The 24,280-nt window shown below is 40.0% G+C and overlaps 1 protein-coding gene across 3 annotated transcripts in view; it reads left to right on the forward strand.

Moving 5' to 3' along the window:
• The first annotated feature begins 2,224 nt into the window (after window positions 1-2,224).
• The window catches only part of il1rapl1b (interleukin 1 receptor accessory protein-like 1b), a 1,291,549-nt gene continuing 1,269,493 nt past the window's right edge, over window positions 2,225-24,280 (forward strand). The window contains exons 1-2 of one of the 3 annotated variants that reach the window (XM_059650336.1): window positions 2,225-3,059; window positions 15,769-15,859. The gene's annotated coding sequence lies outside the window, so the exon portion shown is untranslated. Of the gene's footprint in view, window positions 3,060-4,494; window positions 4,525-15,768; window positions 15,860-24,280 lie in introns of those variants that run through there. The other 2 variants (XM_048541139.1, XM_048541142.1) reach the window with 2 other exon arrangements.

The following is a 24,280-nucleotide window of genomic DNA, read 5'->3' on the forward strand; positions in this document are numbered from 1 at the left end:
CTAATCAGACTGTCCGTTTCAGAAAGGTGATAAATGATGACAATTTCTAGCACTTCACGAAGACCCAATAACAATCCACGTCTTTATTTTATTTAATTCATTTCATTTTATTTAATTTATTCATCGGATATTTACAACAATGGGCTGAATATATCAATATGTGATCTTCTTAATACGGTGAACAACTTTGGCTTTCAATACAAAAAAAACCTTGCCCGATGGTCCCCAAGATGAGCAGTTCAGGAAGACAGAAAGTTTAGACCATTCAGAGCTAGTTAAACCATTTATTTCCTCAGAGCAGATTGTAATGAATTAATTTAATCAATTGTCAGTTTTCAGCGTTAATGGTGAATTAGACGTTGTGAATCATTCCCTCTGCTTTTATTTAAGACAACCTCCAAATTATATAGATCTAAATTTCCAAAGTTTGCGCGTTACGCAACTGGATACACTGTATATTCACATTTTCTCTGGAATCCCAGAACTGCTCGATTGTAACGCCATCTACATTTGATCATTGCTCCTCATTCGATTCCGTTGAAAACCTTTATTGAACCCGTTCAATGACGATGTATTTCCCGCCCACCTCCTCCAAAAAAGTATTCAAGAAATTCACACTAACCCCTCCAAACTGCCGGTATTCCCACATTACTAATGCCTTGACGCAGCTCCCTAAACAGTGCTCTGAAAAGTACCCTCGTCTTAATACATTTGCTAATAATTACTTCAAATCCGGGGAATAATAGTGAAAAACCATTCTATACACTTTACCCTACACTCCCCAATAAACGCAGGTGTACAATGTTAAAAAAAAGTCAGCAAACATTTCTTTCAATCGATTCTACTTGTGAGCTATATGTCACACCCAAGTCTGGGCATTTTTCCACAGTAACAGAACGTCGGGGTCATGCTAAATTCAAGACTTATCCTGTTTCTTTCTCATCTAATGGCATTATTATGTGTAACACAGAAGCGACATCAAATATTCCCCATGGATTTCGGAACTATGAGGGAATTTTTAAGATGCAGTCTGGAATCTTCTCTTCATATGTGACAAAATAGCAGTGTTTTAACCCTGACAGATATTCAGACTCAGGGCCGACACTGATTTCACATCCTGTAAAACCATCACTTGCACGGCACTAAGTCCTTCATCGAAGAGCATTTGATCTCACATGTTACCACTGGCGCCATGAGTCCATCGCTTTTGACTGCCATTATCACTGTTTACTTAATTGCCGTGAAAATGAGATGTTGACTTTAGGCTGCCTGATTGACAGGTAAAACTTCATCAAAATTACGAGACCTTTTGGGAGCGAATAAACTTCACTACGGATTAAAATTGATCAAAAGCAAATTTGAAAGCAATCAATAGTGCGTGGTTAATTGCAGTTGAAAAGGTCGCCAGGTATGGATTGTATTCCCGTATTCCTTGGTGCTTCTGTCCTGCTGTTGTTCAGTGAGTGACTTCAATTGGCACACTGCCCGGTAAAGTGTGTGTGTGTGTGTGTGTGTGTGTGTGTGTACGTAGGGCTGATAACAGTCCCAACACCCTTCAAAACTGCAGAACAACAACATCCAAAATATAAGTAGGAACTCGTCAATTGGATTCGTCATTCATACAGCTCTAGGTATGCAGCGCCTCGAAAAAAAATGACTAACTGAATGTCTCTGTGTTTCATTAAACACATCATAAATACATTTTCATATCATCTCTCATGTGAGTCAGTTTAGATCACGCTAGATTATATCTTCTCTAAAAGCGAGTGCCATTGTGCCCTCCTTACACTATACCGTACGCAGTAGATTCACCTGACACCGTTTGAAAGCACATTGGCTTTAACCTGGTTCACATTTACCTACTGTAATGTGAGCACTGAGTGGCAGATATTAAGGAGTTCCTTTTCCTTCACAGACTGCGGCTCTGAAGCAGAGTCTGTCAACAGAACGGATTTCCCCACTGAGAGCTCTTTCATCTGGTGAATGCTACTTCATCGAAATTCTGATCGCATTTATTTTCGATCTATAGCGGCCTTTTAGTTCATCCGCAGCCGTGGGGAAAACTTTCTTAAGGACTTCACACTGTAGCAAACTCGCTGTAGCGAGGAGGAATTAGGAATTAGATTTATTAAAAAAACACACACAATGTATTAAAAGTAAATCCAAAGAATTGAAGTGCATTTGTTATTTGGCGAGAGGATTCTCCGAACAAGGCTCAGTGGGATCCCGCCGATAAGGATCCAATTCAGAATCAGTGCTGAACACGAGCCAGCGTTCTTGGTCTTCGGGATCTCCAGTGGGCGGTGGTGAGGACAAGTCGAAGTAATAGCTGGGAGTGTTCGACCCGAGCTCTGCACGCCGGTACATCCTTTTAATGTAGGCTATCTTCTCATGCGCTCATCAGTCCAGAACGGTCTCGGCAGTAAAACAGAAGTATTTGTGCTTGGCGTTTCCAATCCATTCCGTTGCCCTGAAAAAGGCTGGGATGATTTCACAGTTGACGCTGCGGCGGGCGCTAGGACCTGAGAGATCGCGCTGCGCCGCGGGAGCTCGGTGCATTCTCACAGCGGTAGCAGCGCAAAAAGCTTGAAAGCTGCTTGCGCGAGTGTCGATCCAGCTTCTCCTAGCTTCCATTATCGCCTGCCGGAGCGTGCACTTCCAACCATGGGATGGTTGAGAAAGGAAAACCACATCCCTTGTGCCGTCGCGACGCCCTGTCATAGAGCTTGCTGACTTCTTGCAGTGTGTGTGTGTCTCTCTCTCTCTCTTCACCCAGTCTCCCTCTTGCTCCCACTGTCTCAGCCGCTGCTGCAAGCAAACTGGCTACTTTCAGGACACATGAAGCTGTGATCCCAGAGGAAATGCAAGTGCATATGGAAGTATTACCCTGGTGGTGAATTTGGCACGTTTGGGAAGGGGATTATTCTTTTAAAAATTGGTCGCTGTTTGAGAGCTGAGATTGGAGGCGAAGCGGTGGCATTTTCGCTGAGTGGGCGCTGTAATCATCAAAGGTGTCATTTGCTGACATCGGGACCAGCAGATCATTTCAGGAGGTTTGGGTAAGATATCCCCACGTCTTATAATAAACTCCCGTGTCTTTTTATTTTAATGCCGTAAATTCCTGCACCCAACGGGAAACATTGTAGATGCCTCCGTATTGCTGGTCGCCTCGACTCGATTCTCCATAAGTTACTGCAGATACCATGCTCTCATGTACATTTGGCTAGAGCTTGCATCTTTAAGATTGTCGTAAAGTTTGCAGACAGCCGCAGAACCGGTGGCTACATTTGTGGATTAGTTGTCAATTTAAAACAGTACGCCATATTTTCAGAAAAAAAAATTGAAGTACAGTGCGGATGGTCGCATTTCATTTTAGGTACAGTTTTTTTGGGGAGGGGTGTTGGAGGAAAACAAGCATTCTCCATCACCGATCATCTCGATCTGCCTAGCCCCAACAGCCTACTCTGTTACATTTCTCAACTGGCGGCGTCAATTAATCGCATTATTCACTCTTGCCTTTTTTGAAAAAAAAAGCCACTCTAGTTTGAGCTCTCCGTCGGTCACTGGTGCGACGGCAAATGCTTCAAAGTGTGGCCATAAAGCTTTTAGGTGCGTATAAATACAGTGTTTAACATCAAATTTACATTTCTAGTTCCAAAATTAATTCTGCATCCATTGTATGCCCGACTCCAAGTAAGACGGTGAGAAGCGAAATGCATTTTTAAGCGTCTCTCTCGACACCTTGCAAGAAATGTAGGTATTCAGGCCGTGCTAGAGAGTGTGGGAGGAAGCCAACAAAACAGTACATTTGACTTGAATTAATTTTGGCATTGAATTGGAAAGGTGCAGCAAGCTACTTGGCAGACTATGGGAAAAATCGAGCCTCCAAACTGCAATGCCCGATTCACTCATTCCCTAAACTTTTTCTTTTTCAAAAAAAGCTGCTTTATTTAAGCACATCTCACTCGGTAGCTATTATCCCTCATGAAAGATCTGCAAGTGTTATCTGTACCGCATTTGCTGAAGTGAAGCTGTTTCCACGCATTCTGTTGCAACGCCTCCTACTAAAGATTTTCATCTTTAATTACTGGCTCTGAAACAAATTGGACTGCGAGGACTCTATGTTGTCCTATTGCGCTTCAGGGGTTGATATCATGCAAACCGAGTTTCCCTTTTGGCACTGAAGACACAATTGTGTCATTTAGTGCAATTATACGCTGGGTGGTAAGAGCCCCCTGCACAACCAGGGTGTCGCGCTTTTATCATCCGTATTGTATACCGAGGGAAAACTTCATCCGCATCTAAGCGAGGAACCTTCCACCCGCCCTGACGATATCTCTATACTAATTGGCCTGGTTTGTGGTAAATTAACAAATAGCGAATAAGGACAGTCCGCCTACAGGTGTAATGATCCACCCCGTTCGCCAGCTGTTAACACTATCACATGCCGTACTGTCAAGGGAGATATATTGAATCCACAGCTAATATGTACAACTTCACCGACTCCTAAGTACTCTCCATCAGGTGAGAAGAATACATTCTTCGCGCTACCCAATTTTAGGAGCAATGTACTCCAACACATGTCCCACCTTGTCTCGAGCATTAAAAGTTAACGGTTTTAAATCTGGTCCTTTTTACAAAAAACGGAATATGTTCAGACAATGGGCCCACTTACGAACTTAACTCGTGAGGAACACTTTTTTTCGCTCTGCTGTTTATGAAATGGGGGCCGTAATAACTTTTGGGCTATTTACTAGAAGTGTTCCTTATCAACGATAATTTAAGCTATGCCTGTCTTTCACGTCGAACATATTTTGGAAGTCTCTGCTTGGGAAAACTCATCAGGTTTAGTATCTGTAGAGGGAGAGAGAGAGAGAGAGAGAGAGAAACCGATTTACGGTTCGGGCTCTGGGAACCAATTTCTCGAACACTTTTTTTTAAATTCCGGATCTCCGTAGTTTTTTGTTTGCGTTTTGGAATAACTTGTGCTGGGAGCACGTTTCTTCGGGAGTGAGTGGGAGGATTGGGAATAAACTCGGAAATTTACACCCTGGTTTATGTTGTTTCCCCGGACACCGATATCATCCTCGTGGAAGCTGACCCCTTAGCCTGTGGTCCGTAGCCCTAAACCGGGTGCAACCCCTTCGAATGCTGGATAGGATGGCTTATACCAGTCTGAGTTTTCTTCCTGACCTGCCGCCTGCTCTTATCAGTAACATGAACTCCTCCTTCGCATATGTTCTTACCCAATTTGAAGTAATATTTTGGAAAAAATTACTGAGGAAAAAGCTGGAAGATGTAAAATGGGAATTGCGTGTGGCGCATTCCTTTCGTCCTCTGAAGAAGTACCATTAATTTAGCATGTGGGTATTTTCAAACTATTTATACGCAAATAGGGGGCGCTCAAATTCTACAGAGATGCTGATCTCGAACTATCCGGAACATGGCCATGTCGTACTTTCCTACTCTTTCCATTCCAGTATTGGCTCCCGATTTTCTGCCTGTCTTTTCAATTTCGTCTTCCTGTCAGGTGAATTTCAACAAGATCGCTGTGGAAGGTCTCCAACTCCAACTTCACTTGGTTTTGAACAAATGTTCAGTTTGGACCGGAGTATCGGTCAGCACCCGCACGTTTTGAGGGACTGGAGACGATAAAGCCAGGACAGGGCTGCCAGTTGAGCAACTGGGGTCTGTTTTTTTTCCCCATGCTTGGCTGTGATGGAGTTGGCCGAATACCACGGACTTGGAGCAAATTTAGGACCCCATTTAGCAACACTTAAGGGGCGGAAAAAAGTAACAGACCAGTAGTGTTTTGTAGACTGTGAGGAAACTACATTGCACATGTCTTCATATAACCTTCAATAGTGACCATCTGTCATAGATGGCTGGGTCCGTTTTGGTAATTGTACATGTGGGTGCCATAAGAAATGCGAGCTGGCCATTCAACCCCTACAGTCTGCTGCACCATTTAGTTTATGGCTGATTTGATTGTGGCCTGAACTCACTTACCTATAACCTTTGACTCCATTGTTGATCATAATTCTGACCATTTTTAGGCTGTGTAACAATGAAAGGAAGAAGTTTAACATCCTCCTTACCACCATCTTAAGTGACGGGACCCTACACTCTACACATGGGGAAATGTCTTGCAGTGCCCTGCCTGTAATTACAACCAGTCTAACTGCTTTTATCCCAGGAACCAACGGTTGCATGTGTGGTGGCTGGAAATACAAAGTATTACCTGCAAACTAGTATTACTAGACAGACTGATGGAAAGAGTTTTATGTAAATTGAATTGAAAGATTACCTTATTTGCTTTTTGTGATACATGCTCATTGTATGAAATATTAAGTGAGATATCTGAAGTTGTGCTTAAAACGGAAAATGCCTGGTCTATTGTGTCTCATTCCTATCAACTTTTGAAACTGGCACACATTTGTTTGACTGTCTACCTCCAGCATTGTGATCAAATACCATCCAAACCTGATTGGTTCTTTTTTTCAAACTCCTTATCGGTAGTGTGATCTTCTGCTATAGGTTAATGCAATAATTTTCTTTTTCTAGGAGGAAGAAGCTATATTGTAGGTAATACTCCACAACACTGTAACTGAAGTCCAAGCTGAATTTCTCTAGGGTTTTTGATCACTCTCCCCATGATTCAGAGAGATCTGAGCAAATAATGAGATAAAGATTAATCATCCTCATCTCTTTTCATTTTATAATGGGAGTATTTAAAGTGACAACTTCTATTGCATTAAAGAAAAAAAGAGATGTGAAATTTGAGCAGAAATTCTTGGCAATGCGCAGTAAGGTCAGTCAGCGTTCAAGATAAAAGACAGGTGATGACCAATGTAGTAATTCTTCATTTTTACTCTCTTAAAGATGCGGTCTGATCTATCTTTGAATAGATTTGTTTCTTAAAGAGAATTTTGATTTTCATTTGATTTGAAATAATGACAAGTATGAAGAGAAATATTGAGTTCTGTTCTTATAGTTAGGCAGATGAGGCTTCTTTTAAAAAAAACAAATCTTGATGTCAAATTCAATCAAGATTTTTTTTCTTGAATGTGACTTTCAAGCATACATCAGGCTTCAAGTATCGTGAATGTGATTTGAATCAACATGTTTCCCCTAATAAATTTAAAGAAAATAACATATTTGGTTTCACTGCTTTATTGCCACCTATTCACAGTTTAAAAACATGATGGATGCTGGCAAACAAAAATAAAATATGTACTTGATTACCAAAGGAACTGAGACCGTATAGAGCTTTTCTTGGATAGAATGTTTTGTTTATCTTTTGTAAAATGGGGCAATAATGTAGCTAAGTAGCAGAACAGTAACAATCTATTTCAAGTATAAAGGGAACGGAATAGCAGATGTTTGTGTACTCTTCATGTGTATTTTATACGCATGCAATAATACTGTCATTTTTAAAAAAGTCATCGATTTTACAGCAGAAATGAATTACATTCAGCCTTGCTGTACTTGTAATGTTGTGTCATTGGATATGTTACTTTGTATCTTAAGACAGTTTTCAGAATTAAATGTTGACTAGATGAGCAGAAAACTCTAGATGTTTTGAACGTTGTGTCCTGTATACCATGAAGTTCCTTTTATAAAATAAAAATCCCATCAAATATCTCATTCAGATTAGCGAACCAGTTGGGATGTTGTGTCCATGTTGATAGGGAAACCAGGGATGTTCTCCAGGGAGGATGATAAGAGTGACGAAGACCCAGTGTAAAGTTTCCAGCACTTCAAAACCATAATACAGGGTGTATTTGATGCACTTATGGTTCATTAGTGCAAATGATCAAACGGTATTCATCTACTTCAAACAGACATTTTTATGAAAGACTATTTTCACAAGGTACCAGAATGCCAAGGTAAATGATGATGTCACATGATTTGGATAAATAATGCTATGTAGCACATAAGAGGAAGAAGGTTAAGGAAATAGTTGACTTGTAGGACAAGTGGGAGTACTGACTAGCATTGATGTGAATCACCAAATTGAGCCAATACTTAGACAATTCCAGAAATTAGGTTTGCACTTATCCAGAAAAGAAGCATTGTGAAGATTTAATATAATGCAATTTTTTGTTGCACTATACCATGAAGTGTCAGCCCAGAATATTTGTAGCTGTTTTCATCCCAAACCATTCATTTGCATCAACTGCTATTTAAGTTGCAGTAAAAGTGCATGTATGCACTGCCTTTTCAGAAGTGTCCTTAGTGGAAAGTGCATTAGACAGATATCAAACAGATTTATTTTAATGTATTTATGTAATGTATTTTATGTATTAATGTAATTAATTTATTTTACAGTAAAAATTACCTTTTGTCTTGTTAATATCGAAGAATATTTCTATCCCAGGGTCATTCCACCTACTTGTAAATGAGTTTCTATAGTTGCAGGTGGCTTTGTCTGAAGATAAGTATACAGACAGTTGTTTTGGGTAGAGGAACTGGTTTATGGCAATTTCATGTATATCATAAATATTATACAGAATATAACTTGCATAGTTTAACATGGCAAACTAGGCTCAACTCAACAGGATAGAAAAGTTTTGTGACGCTGTGTATGTACTGTAGAGAATAGAAATTGGCTGTAAATTATGATTGACTACTTAAAGCTATTTTAACATGCTTTAGGACACGGCTGCAATCGTGAAAGGCAGACAGATAAATATACGCATCATGAAAAATAATCTATAAATTTCGGTTAGGTCAGTTTTTAGTGAGATTTGGCCCACTGATGAAGCCTAGGATAATTATAGTAGGTTGGAAGTTCTGGAGCAAGTGATTAGCTAATGAAATTTTTTTAGTGCTTATCCAGTTGGGTCACAGCCTGGAATAAATTGGTTGGATCATGAAAAATGAGCTACAGACTTTCATACACGCAATAGCAAACATCACTGTCTATCTGCAAAACTAATGCATTCCCTCAGATAGACTGGCCACCTTTTCCACCTGAAGCAGTCAATCTCGCAAACATGTGAACCCTAGCCTTCATGGAATAAGGTCTAATTGGTTTTCTTAAACTGCTTAGGTGCATTATACTTCGTAGATAAGGTTTGCTGAATGAAATTAACCTATTTCATTTTGGACTTGTTGTATCTGCTAACACAACACATGGATTTAATTCTAAAATGAGGACACGGTGATGTTCTTGTGCACCTAAGCTGCAAATTAATGGAATGTTCATTCATGCATACAGTTCGCTATGTGTTGAATTCCTTATTTCAGTTTTGTTGTCGTGAAGGAGAGCCAGGTGCTTTCCCCACAGGGAGGGATGAAAAATTGGAGGATGGATCACTCTGACTACTTCTGAGAACTCTTAAGCAGCTGGCTTAGGAGAAGCATTAATAGGGTGTCAGATGGGATTTTCTATTACTTTGGCCTGGATCCGTAAAGCAAATGAAATATTTTAAAATGTGACAGTTTAATATTTTAATTAGTGTATTCTTCATGTTTCTTTGCATACTTTGGTGACAACAGACATGTGCGTTCGGGACTTCTGAACATCTTGTTAAACAATGTGGAGATATTTTTAAGAATACCTTTAGCCACGCGACATGAGCTTAACACCAAAGCATTGTAACTGTTGATTCCTTTTAACAGTAGAGAAAATTTTAAGGTCAGTTCTGATGACTGATTCTTTTTGGATCTGTTTGTAGTTATTTACAACATTAATTTGAATTTGGAGATTTGCATTTGAAATAGACTTATCAACATGGATAGGTCATTTTTGTTGAACACTGCTTCTATAAAGCAAAATTTGTTGATTTAGCTTATTGAGTTTCAAACTGCACTGGAAGTGTGCTGGTAGTCGTTGGAACAGGAGGAGTGAGACAGTATGTCCGTCTCATTCACTCTGGCTCTTGCTAGTCTGATCAAAATTTGTGGACATTGCCAGAAGGCAAGGATTTAATGACTGATTATATGGAGACCAGTGGCTAGGGCAGGGTTGTAGGTGGGAAGATTGCTTCTTACAATTGCTACCTACAATCATGAGTGTCTTTTTTGAGATTGGGGGAAATGATATCAGACTAGAAGAGAAGAATTGAAGCAGCCAATCAGCTTACAAAGTTGGCAAGTTGAAACATGTTATTAACTAACAAGTATCTAGCCATCATGTTGATGTTCAGTGTTTATTCACAGCAGGCTTGATTTAAAATCTGGGCATCTGCCATTGAAGACATGCTGAAAGAGTATTAACAGTAGTTACTAGACTTTAGTAGTTTGTATAATAATCACATTTCCTTTGAGTTTAATTATTGATACGAAACCACTTCTTTTCCAAAGAGTTGTCGTCATAGAAGTCTACAGATCAACAAAAGGCCCATTGAGTCTCCCAGTCAAAAACAAGCAACAAAGCTGAACCATTTTCCAATGCTTGGCCCATAGTTTTGTATACTTTGGCATTGTGAGTGCACATATAAAACCATCTTAAGCGTTACAAGGATTTCTACCTCTACTCTTTTTGTGAAAAGCAATTTCTTCACATCCCCTCAATCTCCACCTCCGTAGCCTTAAATCTGTGCACCCTGTCATTGTTCCTTTTCAAGGGTAAAAACTCCTTGTGTACCTTGGCTATGCCGCTCATAATTTTATACATCTCCATTATGCCCCCGCTCAGTCTTCTCTCCTCCAAGGAAAAGAATCTCTGTCCAATCTCCATTACTAAAACGCTCTAGCTGAGACAACATCCTGTAAATGTTCTCTGTACCCTCTCCTGTGCAGTCACATCCCTCTTATAATGTGAATTCCAGCACTGCACACAATATTCTAGCTGTAGCCGAGCGAATGTTGTTATATTGGTTCCAGCATAACCTCCCTGCTCTTAAACATTCTGCCTCAGTTAATAAAAACAAGTATACCATACGTCTGCTGAAACTCTTTCTCTATTTGGCTCCCAAACATAAGGGGCTGGGAATAATGCTTATTGCTGTACCTCTGGTCCTCAGTGCTGTCCAGTTCTGCCAGTCATCATGTATTCCCTTGCCTTGTTTGTCCTATTGAAGTGTATCACCTCACGTTTATTTAGATTGAATTCAATTTGACCCCTTTATCTCAGAGATTGCAAAAACCGCAGACATTGGAAGTCAGAGTTGATACAGTGTGGAGCTGGTGGAACACACCAGATCAAGCAGCATCAGGGGAGGAGGAAAGTTAATGTGTTGGGACCCTTATTCAGGACTGGTGAAGGATCCTGACTCAAAATTTTGACTTTCCTGCTCCTCTGCTGCTTGCCCTGCAGTGTTCCTTCAGCTCCACACTGTGTTGCCTCTGACTCCTCTGTCTACGTGTTTTTTTTGGTGGCTGTGAAAAGCAGTATAAAAAATGAAACAATTGTTTGCAGTACGGGATACAGTTGAGACACTTATCAACTCTCCTTGTAATAAGCATCTGTGTATTTACTAAGCAAGAAGGGTTGACCTCTGTTAGTCTTGAGGAGGAGTATGTACTTGGGTAGGAAAAGGTTTATTACATAAACTAATGTAGGATTTTTCATTTGAAAACTATTTTGCTAAGTTAATGCTGGGTAAGGTGTTATCCGTTAGGAGGATAGTAATTGATAAACTGTGCATGTGTAGGCTGTAGAACTGATTAATGACTAACAATGAACTGACTAGCTCCTTCCAGAGGTGGGCTCAGCTCTCCCAATTAATAACTAAGTGACAAGGTTTGAGTTGGCTGTTATGATCAGCTACTTTATTCAATAGTTACCAGCCAGTGGTAGCTTGTAGTTGAGGTAATTCACTCTCCAATCTCCTACTCAAGTGAATAAGCATTAACCTGATTGATGCTCCAATAGGAGCTGTCTGACAAAATCCAAAGTTAACATTGCAAATTAAAATTTTGCTGAGGGAATTCTTCCTTTCTGTGTGAGCCTAAGTATCAGCCTAATTGAGTAGTAGAGGATAGGCCCACTGTTGAGACTTATGGGAGTTACTTGTCATGCATAACATTGTTTACTGTATCCTAACAATAGATAAAACTTGCATGCACAATTTGGGCATAAATGCAACTGTTTGGAATCAAGTATGCCATATGTTTCAACTGGGGCCGAGTACAAGACTTTCCACCGAATGCTTGACATCACCATGTTGGATAGAATTTAGAATTATACTTTAAGTGCCATTGCCTTGCATAACATGTCCAAATATATCTCGCACCTTAGCTGAGCAAAGTTGAGAAAGTGCCTCAATTGTAAGACTTTCTCAGTGGCCCTCATTACAATGAGTATGTGTGGAACATGAATGGTCAGAATTAGTCCAATTTTTTTTTATGCACACTTTGATCATCTAATCTCTAAACATTATGATGACATGTTTCCCGTCTGATTAAAACTTGATATTCCCGTAACAAGGAGTGTATGCAAAATTGAGCAAATATGAACAAAAGTGAAGATTGAGCTTTAAAGAGCCAACTTGAATTCATGTTGATAATGAAGGACAAAACACCATTCAACTTTTACTTTCAGTAAAGCTGAAAAGTGACAAGACACTGCAGGAGGACTTGCAAACTGACTTATTAATGATGCATTCCATGATGTGAAATGTTGACTTTAGTTTGTACAAATGCTACCCCCCCAGCAATGGTTCAGTATAAGCTAAGACCCTAATTGAGCTAACATTTCTGGGTGCTAATGTAAAACTGCAAATATTGGTACCATTTGGGGAGCAAAAATATTGCCATGTGCCCATTTGAAAGTGGGGAGAAAAATTGTTGTGTTGTGTTGTTTGAGAGTCCATATAACACAGTTTATAGAAGATTGATTATGAACCAAGACAACCAGAACAGAAAAAAACAGACAGGTGATCCTTCTGGTTTGTGCTTTTTTTGTTGTAACAGATCACTGTTTTTATGTGACACCATTTTTGAACTGTTTGCTTTAGCTATGTTGTTTCTTTTTAAAAGAACTTGATATATTTTGACTTACTTTTCTAAAAAGCAACACGTTTTTCTTAGCAATGTTTTTAGTTTTGACTTTAAGACATGAAATCCTATTTAGGTGCATGGAAAATGGAAGCAGGAGTATAATATTCAATCCCTTAGCTTGGTCTACCATTCACCCTGATCATGGTTGATCTTCCACTTTTTAATGTCATTTTCCCAACCTATCTCCATGTCCCTTGATGTCTTTTAATAAGAGGAAATGGATCAATCTCAGTCTTGAACATGCCAAAGACTAAGCCTCTATAGCCCTCTTGCTAAGAATTCTAAGGATTCTTTCTAATTTGAGTGAAGAAACACTGCCTCATCTCGGTCCTAAATGGCCTACCTCTTATCGTGAGACTCTATCCCCTTGCCCTTGACCCCCTCAACCAAGGGAAGATCCTTTCTGCATCAACCTTGGTGTGGACTGGGACTGACAAGGTCAGAAAGAAGCTGACACCAGGTTATAGTTCACCAGGTTTTTTTTTGAAGTCACAAGCTTTCAGAGCAAAGCCCCTTCATCGGGTGAAGTGAGAGGTGCACAAACTCATAATTTATAGGTAGAAAGATCAAAAGGTCATATACCTGGAGTGAATGGAATGTCAAAAATTACGCTCTGCAGATGAGCAAAAGTATCAAGCAGTGTAAGTAAAGTGTCAACAGCTGAATAACAAGCAAAAGGATTATTTATAATCTGATTAAATAATTACAAAATTTAAAAAAAAGGTGGTACTGGAGACAAACCAAATGACAGCCTTACCTACGTGGTGACACCGTCACCTTGATAAATTGTTATGATCTCTCTATCTTAATTAGTTTGTACAGTTCTGGATTGCTTATTACATTGGTTATACACTTGGCATGTGACTCTTTTCCCTACCATGTTATTCTAGTCATTTGGTTTGTCTCCAGCACCACCTTTATTTTTAATATTTTGTAATTATCTCTCTGCCTTATTTAATCAGATTATAGGTTCTAATGAGTTCCCTGTAGGTTAAAATCCACACTGGACATATTGCAAACAAAACAAAAAAAAACAAAGCGGAAAGCTGGATGAACACAGCAGGCCAAGCAGCATCTCAGGAGCACAAAAGCTGACGTTTCGGGCCTAGACCCTTCTTCAGAGAAGGGGATGGGGAGAGGGAACTGGAATAAATAGGGAGAGAGGGGGAGGCGGACTGAAGATGGACAGTAAAGAAGATAGGTGGAGAGAGTATAGGTGGGGAGGTAGGGAGGGGATAGATCAGTCCAAGGAAGACTCTCTCTCCCATTGCAACTCTCTTGTAATCTCTTCGGCCTTGAAACTGCTCGACCGTGTCCTGAAGCAAACCAGGTACCACAACCACATCACCTTCCTCAGCACCTGCCTACGGACGTCTTCCCTGGACTGACCTATCCCCTCCCTACCTCCCCACCTATACTCTATCCGCCTATCTTCTTTCCTCTCCATCTTCGGTCCGCCTCCCCCTCTCTCCCTATTTATTCCAGTTCCCTCTCCCCACCCCCCTCTCTGATGAAGGGTCTAGGCCCGAAACGTCAGCTTTTGTGCTCCTGAGATGCTGCTTGGCCTGCTGTGTTCATCCAGCCTCAGATTTTATTATCTTGGAATTCTCCAGCATCTGCAGTTCCCATTATCTCAGCATCTCAGGCCTGCTGTGTTCATCCAGCTTCACACTTTATCTTGGATTCTCCAGCATCTACAGTTCCCATTATCTCAAAAGAACAATTGTCTCTTGCGATAAATATCAGATCTATCTGAGAAGAATGTAGTGAACCTTTATTCTTTTAACCAAAGTCCAGTGATGGTTTTTTTTATGTGACTGAAGTAGGATTTGGCCATTCTTAATGTAGATCCTCATGGATACATACTGGAAATCAGAAGACACCCCCATCCCAGACCCCAAGAAGACCTTCCACATCAAACGGATGTTCACCTGCATGTCTGCTAATGTCGTATACTGTATCCGCTGTTCCCAATGTAGCCTCCCCTCTATCAGAGCAACCAAGCAGAGGCTTGGGGATCGTTTCGCGAAACACCTACGCTCAGTTCATGACAAACAACTGCACCTCCCAGTCACGAGCCATTTCAGCTTCTCCTCTTCCTCCTTGGATGACATGTTCATCCTAGGCCTCCTACAGTGCCACAACAATGCTACCCAAAGGTTGTGCAGAAACAGCATCCCATATTTAGCTTGGGAACCCGGCAGCCTAATGGTATCAATGTGGACTTCAAAATCTCCCCTCCCTCAACTGCATCCCAAAACCAGCCCAACTTGTTCCTGCCTCCCTAAACTGTCCTTCTTCCCACCTCAAGCACCACCCCCATCTCCTACCTACGAGCCTCATCCCGCCTCTTGACCAGTCTGTACTCCCTGGACTGACCTAACTCCCCACCTACACTCACCTCTACTGGCTGCATCCCTGCCTCTTTGACCTGTCTGTCTCCTCTCCCCCTATCTTCTCCTCTATCCGCCTCCCCCTCTCTCCCTATTTATTTCTGAATCCCCTTCCCCTCCTCCATTTCTGAAGAATGGTCTAGACCCGAAACGTCAGCCTTCCTGCTGCTCTGATACTGCTTGGCCTGCTGTGTTCATACAGCTCTACATCTTTTAATCAGAAGACTCTATTGTCATTGTAGCTCTGGATAAATAACAGCAGAAATCGAAACCAAATGGTGGTTTGTCCTACTTTAGAATCTATTTGAAAATCAGTGTTGGAAGTCCCAAGGATCATGTTAGAACAATGTCATGTTAAGTATTTATTTTGTTCCAGATTTATAGTGGAAGGTGTATTAATACATTTCATTGATTTTTTTTAAAGTCAGCAACCAACCAGTGACCATAAGAACACCAGAATATTGCAGACCATATTCTGTATCATAAGAACTCCAGAAGAGCATTTAGCAGTTCAGGTCTGTATACTACATCCACTGTCACCTTAGCAACACTGCTAGACCTTCAACACTGTTGCCTTTGTGCTTATTTGTTAAATATTTGTGGGCAACTTCTGCCACCTGGGTGGTTGCTCTGGTGATGGTTCCTTCCTTGGAGCATCTGAAGATTATTTAATTTAACATGCTTTGAAAAGCACTGGATTATTACCCTAGTACATTTTGTACATGCAGAATTGAGCCTCCTAGTAAGCAGCACATTATGTCTATAAACACTAATTATCATGCAAAATATGAGCTGTTTGGCCACTGAATCACTTGATTAGCAGGTACGACAGCTTGCCTCCTTGAATGCTTTTGCCATGTAGCTAAAGGCTTGATAGTTGACTGTTGTTGCCCAGCAGTACTCTGTAAACCTTACATTCAAGAATTGTAAAGATTTTTGTTATGACTCTGGCCTATCTTAAATGTTCTGAATTTAAAAATTTGTTCTGTTAACTTTGACCGTTGTACTAGATCCTTTTTAAAATAGCTGGTGTTTTGAAAATATTTGCGTAACTGCTGTTTGTCATCACCTCGAATTTAAAGGCTGGCAATTTTGTTTGTAAATTTGTCTGCATAGCTTTTACATAATTAAAATGTGATGCATGTTTCATCTCCATGAAACAGAAGTGAATTTATTCATTATTCTCTGCAAAACAAATTACATTCCAAGTGGTGGTCGGGTGTTATAGTAACAATGTGTGGGAAATGAAACTCCAAGATTTTACTAATAATCAAGTAAAATTTGAAATGTACTTTTTGGGATTCATAGCATTTATTTAACTTACATGTTGAAGTGAAATGAATAGTTTTGGCAATTGTATCTCTTTCTTGAAAGATCTAGTGTAATCTTAGCTTGGTACCATGGATACCAACTGCCTTCCTATTGTGTTATATAAATAAATGACTGTTGACCATTCTTGAGATGCAGGCAGTGCCAAGGGTGGTATTACTTAATTTTAGAAGATGTAACAATTTAAACTTCTTTTTGTGCATTTTTTTGAATATTTTATGAGAACCTACCAATCGCAGGCCTTTCACAGCTACTGCTAACTACAGTTAGCTCTGCAAGCTGCAGAGAATATGTATTCCAGTCTTGTATGCCATGTGCTTCCAAAGATCGCTCCCACTGTGAGAGTGCAGAGCTATTAATGTCACTTTTTGTCCCTGATGGGCAAGTATTAATTTTCCCAAAATCGCAGGTTGTTTAAAGTGGCTAGAATAGATTGCTGACTTACTTGGGGTGGAGTCCAGTCAGTCCATTCAGAGACACATTGTGGAACTGCCAGTCTGTTTTCTTGGCAATTGTGTTGGGATGCAGTAGATACAGTGCTGAATTTTGGGTATCTGAAATTTGGCCTTCATCTCATAGGCAAATTGAGTGTTCACTAGAGTGTAGTTCTAGTAGAACCTAGAGTTAGTTGTTGCTTTAAGTCCGATTTAAGTCTGGTCATTTTGATCCTTCATTAGCTTTGGACTAGTGAAAGCACTTACCCATAGTGACATTGTGTCTCAATTTAAGATTGACAGCTAACACCAAGTGTCACTGTTGTTTTCAGTAGTATCTTCAGTTTGTAAATATTGTATTGTCTTGTTATATCAAGTATGTTGTGGGTAAATCACCACGGGCTACCTTTTAATTTGGCTGCTTATTAAGAAATCTGTCGAACAATAAAGTACTGAAACAATGATTCAAACTTTATTGCATGTAGCAACCAAAATAAGATCCCTCAAGTAAACAAGTTAAACCTCTCAACTCCCCTCGGCTTTTGATTTAAATGGTGGAAGTTACCTACAGTTCTAACCAACAATGTCTGTCTCTGGATGTGTCCAAGGTTCAGTCCTTGTGCAGTGTTGTTCTTCCAAGTTCTGCTAATGATAGGATTCTGGTGCTGGATTCTTGTATAGAATTTTAACCCTTAAGGTCTACCGTATGATTCTTATTGACTTTTTTTCAGATTATTTCACTTAAATTGTTGAGTATGCTGTTGGAACTATAAAGTCTGCGGCTTGTCACCTGATCAGCAGTAGCTTCTGTTTCATGTTACATTTGGTATTTGCTGTTTGAAAGCACTACCTGTCATTAACCCCTTAAGAAGGGCTGTGGGATGTCCTTGTGGCACGTGGCAGCAATTCGTCAACCAATTGATAAATCAGTTTTAGCTCTGACTCCTCCTTTTCCCAGATATGGCTAATTTCTTTCAATTTTTGTATAAGTTTGTCTTTGTCCCTAAGTAGTTTATTCCAGACAGAGTTATTGCTGATTCTTTCATGTAAAGCAGTTTGTCTTTGGTTCTTTCAAATCTATGACCAGTTATTAAAGTTTTGAAGTTTATAATACGACAAGTAGAATTAATTTACCTGTTTATGGTTTTGTAAAATTGGCTGTTTGCTCATGGTCAACATGCTCAACAGCTTTCCTTGCTGTTTTGTTTTAATGACAATATGTAATCTATTTTGGTAAATCGAGTTGCAGTGATGCTGACTTGGCCTGGTCTCGCTAATGCACTCCAGATATTGGAGAGTGAGTAGCACCCTTATTGTAAATGTTGAGGCATGATTAGTGGATGCTGAATTCAAGGTGATGTCAAGTGTAAAAACACAAATGAAACAAATGAATCATCATCATGTCCGTGTACGCTTTCTGAGTGATTGTGTGACACAGTTTTTGACTACGTTTTCATTGGCTGGGCTGGATACTGAGTCCAGTGGTCCCTGAATTGAGCTCAGACACTGCTTAACTTAGGCGAGGGTATTGTTGTCTTTGGGAAGGAAACTGATCAGTAAAACTTGTTTAATTTTATGATTTGGTACCCTCTCCATCTGAAACCACAAACAAGGAAACGCATTTATTTTCCATGAGTACTATGTAGTTCTGAGTACCCTGGAGTACCTTTGTTCCCTCTTAGGTTTGAGCGTATAGTTTTGGCTGCCAGTTTATAACCCACTGTCGCTCAACTATTTCATCAAAGCTCCAATTTACCCTTGCACTGACCACATTCGTTTCTCCAGTTTTATTTTCTGAATTCTTCCCTCCACCTTGAGACATTACAATTCCTGACCTTTCCTGCATCCATCCCCATGCCCACTGGACTGAAGCTTGCTAACTTTTGTTTGTTGTTATGATACTTTGTGAGCTTTGAATCTCCTCATCGGCTTTTTGAAACATTTATCATTTTAAACTCTCTATCCTTTGAAGCCACCACCTCCATTCCTCAAGTTTTTGAATATGCTGTTACCAGCAGATCAGGAACTTTTTTTCTGAAGAAGGGTCAAGGCCCGAAATGTCAGCTTTCCTGCTCCTCTGCTGCTTGGCCCGCTGTGTACGTCCAGCTCTACACCTTGTTATCTCAGGAACTAGTAACAGGTTTCAGCAGAAGAGTTTCACCCTAGCAGGAGGATTAGTTTGTGAAGTCTCCAAGTTGAGAGAGTTTGTGTTCAAGTTCTCAGGCTGTGAGAACCAAGAAGTCTAGGTCATCAACTGAAAAGCAGGCTCTCCAGCCTACAAAACTGGGAAGAGTCTATTAAGTAAACTTCAAGTGTTAAAGTACAATTGACCTTTCACTGGGATTGAGTGTCTATAAAGGGTATTACAGGGAAGAAGCTTGAAAGGTTTTTTTACTGTTCATTTTTGGATTTTGCTAAACAATTATTATAATAAACTTGTGGTGTTATCTTAAAAATGACAGCGTTTTATCAGCGTTCAGTGTCTAACCCGAGCACCAACTGAAATTCAAAATTCTTCAAATAAGCTTCACTGTGGAATCTGATATTCAGTATCTCCATCAGCCTGGATTATAATGAGCTGAATGGTCTACTCCAAATGCTTGATTTTTTTTTTGTGAAATCACTACCCCATTGATGAGCATACTCCAGCTGTCAAGGCTCATAGGCCTCAATGTCCTCTCTGCATAATCTCTCCTTGGGTTTTTTTAAACAGAATATGATCCTTTAAAACAAGCTTTTTTATGTTCTGTCACTGCCTTCCATCTGGCTTGTTTAATTTGGTTTATCCTGTGAAGTGCCTCCATCTTTGACTTGTACTATGGCAGCAGCCAAGCATGGCAAAAGAACAATTGGTGTGCCCATTCTTGCACTCTCCAGGGACACTTAATGTCCCTGACCCTACATTGCTTGTTCGCATCAGCACAGTCCCACATGCCAGCATACAGTCTGATTGTCCTGAACCTGCAGCAAATTGCAACCAAAATATGTTTGCCTTGAAACAACTTGTCAGTGCTACTCAGTCCTGGAAGTCATAACAAGTTAATGTGAATAGCCATAGTAAACTTGTTTTTGGATGTTTGTTTTAATTGTTCAAGCTCTGAAGCATGTTTCAATCAAGAAATTAGTAAATAGTGTTGGTAATGATAGATTAGATAGCACATTCAATTTAGTTGTCCCTGAATGGCAATCAGCACATTTTGTGCAAATTAATTTTGGGTGGCTGTATTGAATTTGCAGGCTATTTTGTGCCTTATTTTCTTTCCAAAGACTTCAGTGTTGAGCAGGACATGGTTAACATCTGTTCTACTTCCTACAGATTAATTTCTGTGAGTGCTTTTAAATACGCATCCCTCAATTTCCTTTTGTGGGGGAATAACACTCTGTTTTGAGATAACAAGGTGTAGAGCTGGAGAAATACAGCAGGCCAAGCAGCATCAGAAGAGCAGGAAAGCTGACGTTTCAGGTCTGGACCCTTCAGAAATTGTTATCTCAGATTCTCCAACATCGGCAGTTCCTTCTATCTCTGAAACACTCTGTTTTGGTTTGGATATGACTTTCTAAGGCTCCTAAGGTGCAGGATTTCAGATTACAAAAATTAGGCCTTCATGGACCTGCTTTACACTAACGGGCTGGCAAGGAAATTTTATCGCAGCTCCTTGTATGTTAGAGTGACTTCTGCAGTCTTTGACACTTGTTCAACTTATGAGATTTTCACGTACGTCAGTTGCAGTAAAGCCCTAGCACCATCTCAGTGCATGAAACTGCTGTGCGTAGGTGCACTGCTGATGTCTGTGTGCATCATAATCTGCATTCAGCTGGGCTGGTGATGGCGCTGCACTACTTGGTGTCCAGTGTTACCTTAGCAAAGCTACAAGTGTACCGTGGTGTCGACTGTAAAAGCCTGAAGTGAATTCTTGAAAGCTCTACATAATGTTGAAGGCAGCAGTTTTTTTTTTAACTTCACACTCTGTCCCTCCATGATCAGTAGAATCTAAATATTCACCATGTGTAAATGCTCATGTACTACATGAGTCTACCTCTGTAGAATGACTGTAGTTTTATGCCCAGCAGTTTGACCCTCATGTTATTCCCTTTTAATGGAAATTTGAATGGTAACAATTAATCTTGAATTGGTTTGCTACCTGTGTCTGGTCAAGTGAGCTTGGAGGCTTATGTGACTCATTCATGCTATCCAGTATAAGCCCCCTTCCCTCTACTGGAACCTCAAACCGACTCCCTTCTCCTTTAGAGACAATGGGAACTGCAGATGCTGGAGATTCCAAGATAATAAAATGTGAGGCTGGATGAACACAGCAGGCCAAGCAGCATCTCAGGAGCATCTCAGCCAAGCAGCATCTCAGGATCCTCTCTCTGATGAAGGGTCTAGGCCCGAAACGTCAGCTTTTGTGCTCCTGAGATGCTGCTTGGCCTGCTGTGTTCATCCAGCCTCACATTTTATTATCTCCCTTCTCCTTTATCTGCATGCATCTGAGATTGAGCCTAAGAAGGGTCCTGACCCAAAACACCAACTTTCCTGCTCCTCTGATGCTGCTTGGCCTGGTGTGTTCCTCTGCACAGTATTATCTTTGATTCCAGAATCTGCAGTTCTCACTATCTCTCAGGAGTCTGCAAATGTTTGTTTTCCATCTGAGGGGCACTCCTAACTTAGTCCCAAGACACCGGCTCTTGTTCACTCATCTTCCAAGAATACTTTGAATAGTACAGAAAAGAGAAGTGAAACTTTTTGTGATACATTTATTTCAGTCACTTAAGAGCCAGAAGAAATAGTTATTTAACACATCAGGCTCCAATGTACACTCACATTAGCTGTCATTAAAAACTCCCTGCCTAGAAAAAAACTTCTGGAAGATAGGGCTAATGTGGGAGTGTTACTGGATGCTGTCAGTAAATTGGTGGAATGACTGCTGGCCACAGTCCATGTGGCTTAAGGTGGGGCTAGGAGGAGCACTGTACTTCCCAACTCCTCCATCAGGTATGTACCTTATTGCTCCAGGTAAGTTAAAATTGCTGTAGTCTCAGAGGGCCCCTGCTTTCATCAGTAAAGCAACTGGTGTTGGTTTAACCTGATGATCAATACACCTCAGGATAGGGAAAAGGTTGAGGAGAAGAGTCCTTTATGGTACCTCATCCAGTGTTTAAAAAGTGAACCCTGGCATCACTGTGCATTGCAAACCAGCCATCCAGCCAGTTGATCTAACTGCCCCCGGTATGTGGCCACTACATATCTTTTATTGCATTTAAAGCAACTTCCATAAGCTCAGTTTTAACATCAAGATGAGTTATGCAATACTTGTTAGTTATGAGTTATGCAATCAACATTGTTTTCTTGAATTTTATTGATTTTAAATGTGGTGGATGTACACTTGTAAGAAAATTGTTTTGTGCAAATGTGATCATTAAAGAGAAAAATTTTGGTGCCGCGTAATAGTAGTTGCACTTTGAATCCGTTTAGCAGCTTTGCTGAGGTCAGATAGGTTAACAGTCAGTGAAGTCAAAATTGTTACTGCATTGAATAATGAAACCGAAAGTGGCTAACATCTCACTGCTATGATAGCACAAAGTTATTGTATCATTGCTGCAAAAAACATAAAACCAAATCCTAACTTTTTTCAGGATAATGTCCAGGTAACACAGGATTGAGATGACTCAAATGAAGTTTGTTTCACTTGCTGTTTTACTTCAGTTAAAATTAATGTGCTAATCTGTACCTTTTTTTTAAAGCCAGAGATAATCAACACTCACTGTTGGTTAACTGTCCGGGGCTCAGGATAATGCACGTGCACAGAGACATGTGGTGATCTTGCCTGCATTTTCATTCTTTGTATTGAAAGAGGAAACAATTGGTCAAAGTTTTTTAACTCTGTCCAGAGGAAGTAATGAACCATTGCATTTATTGCTGTTTTGGCTATCGCGCTTGCTATTTAAGTATACACACATGATTGAACTGAGCAATAGGTTTATATGCTAACCTGATATCAAATTCTCCATTTACAGCAGCCATGCACTTTAAAAAGTTTACAATCTGTGATTTAAATATTGACGTATAAGAATGTGTTTCTTTGTGCAGCCTAGATGTGATGAACTAGATATGAAAATTGTTGTCTTCCTTTTTAGAAGAAGTGTACTACAGGTAAATTATTTAGGTGCTTTTAAAAATACATTTGAGCTAAATTACATCAAACAATGAAATTAGTATCTCTATTACAGAGTTTAAACTTGAAACAAAACACTTTGTTCTAGAGGTATTAAAAATGCTACAGTTTAAATGTATGGTTGCAGTGTGTCTGGTCACAACAATATCGAACCTGTAATGCTGATCACTCTTCCTCCAGAACCAACCATGCTCTGAACCAAGCTTTTCCCCTTCAACTGCATCACTGACACTCCCATGGAAATGTGTGGAATTGCCTTGTGTCCTTGCCTCACAAAGTGAACAAATCCAATTTGACCAATGACTATCCCATTTGTTTACTCCCTTATCAGAATTTGGAAGGTGGCATGTGATCCAAAGCAACATTTTGGCCTCCTGCAGGAAGCATTCACCACCTGACCCAATCACAACCTTGTTCCAAACGCATGAGGTGGAAGTAACTGCCTGTGACGTGAAGGCAACATTTGAACCAGATGTTGCATCAAACAAATTGTACAAAAGATACTAATGGGAATCAGGTTGGAGGAGAAGAATTTCCTTGCTGATTATGGTCATTTTTAATACCAGATGGATGTGATAAATAGCTGATAATCTTCACTCCAGTAAGTTGCTACATGAGTTCAACTGTGGTGCTGCAGGCCTAACCATCTACAGCAGCTGTTTAACATTCTCTCTGCCTGAAGTAGTTGTGCTTGTTTACTTATTATTAGTTTCCAGTAACAATAATATTTGTGTAAAGTTTCATTTAGATATTACGTTTATTAATCAGTTAACTGTTTAGTGGGTGATTGGTTGAAATAGAGGAAATCATGAACAAATATGGTGTGGGGTTATACATAGTTATACTATATTTTAGCAAAACTAAAATTGAATTGCTCGTCAATCATTAAAGTTTTCTTTTGTAGAGATTTTGAAGGCCTTTTTTTTGGTACGGCTTAGGAAAGCAAACACTTTCAGTGTTACAGAGATTATTAAACCAGACAGTAATGATATCTGAGCCA

The sequence above is a fragment of the Stegostoma tigrinum genome, chromosome 12 (genome assembly GCF_030684315.1).
Source record: "Stegostoma tigrinum isolate sSteTig4 chromosome 12, sSteTig4.hap1, whole genome shotgun sequence".
NCBI classification, from domain to species: Eukaryota; Metazoa; Chordata; class Chondrichthyes; order Orectolobiformes; family Stegostomatidae; genus Stegostoma; species Stegostoma tigrinum.